This window comes from Gavialis gangeticus, unplaced genomic scaffold (assembly GCF_001723915.1).
Source record: "Gavialis gangeticus isolate Ggan-Ray unplaced genomic scaffold, GavGan_comp1, whole genome shotgun sequence".
Taxonomy (NCBI): Eukaryota; Metazoa; Chordata; order Crocodylia; family Gavialidae; genus Gavialis; species Gavialis gangeticus.
This window is the reverse complement of record NW_017729025.1, coordinates 23,675,001-23,675,641: the sequence shown is the minus strand read 5'-3', so window position 1 is coordinate 23,675,641 and position 641 is coordinate 23,675,001.

Below are 641 nucleotides of genomic sequence, written 5' to 3'. Positions count from 1 at the left end.
TCAGTCTTCTCTTCTCTACACTAAATAAGCCCAGTTCCCTTAACCTCTCCTCATAAGTCTTTCTGAAATTATAACTCAAATAATAAACAGAGAAATGAGAGAACTCTCCACCTTAAAAGTATAAGATAGCAACTCATTCAGATTATATGATGCACCATCCACCTTAGCTGATACTTATGGAAAAAATTATTATGTGTAGTGTCAGGGGCCTACACAATCCTATAAAACACAAGAAAGGGAATGTTTTATTACACAGAAAGAAGAGTATGCAGTAGAACAGGAGACACACCTATTTTCAGCAGTTTAACACATAAAGCTAAGGAAGGGTGTGGGCAGAACAAGATAAAAGCTCAGCAAAAGGAAGAGTCCAAGATTGTCAAAGGTTTTTTTGAATATCTCAACTTTGAGTTTCTCGATGATCAAGTTCCCAGCCTGCACATCTTAAAGGGACATACCAGTATTTTTTTCCCCAGAAAATTCTGAGGGACCACTCTGGAAATCAGGCCTCCTTAAAGTAGCTGCAGTTGCACACCCGTAACTTGAGACCCTCCATATTTCTGCAAATTTTGTAAACCTCTGCTAGAATCAATAAATTGCTTCGCTGCTGTTACTGTATCTGTTAAGAGGCTTAGATAGAGCTG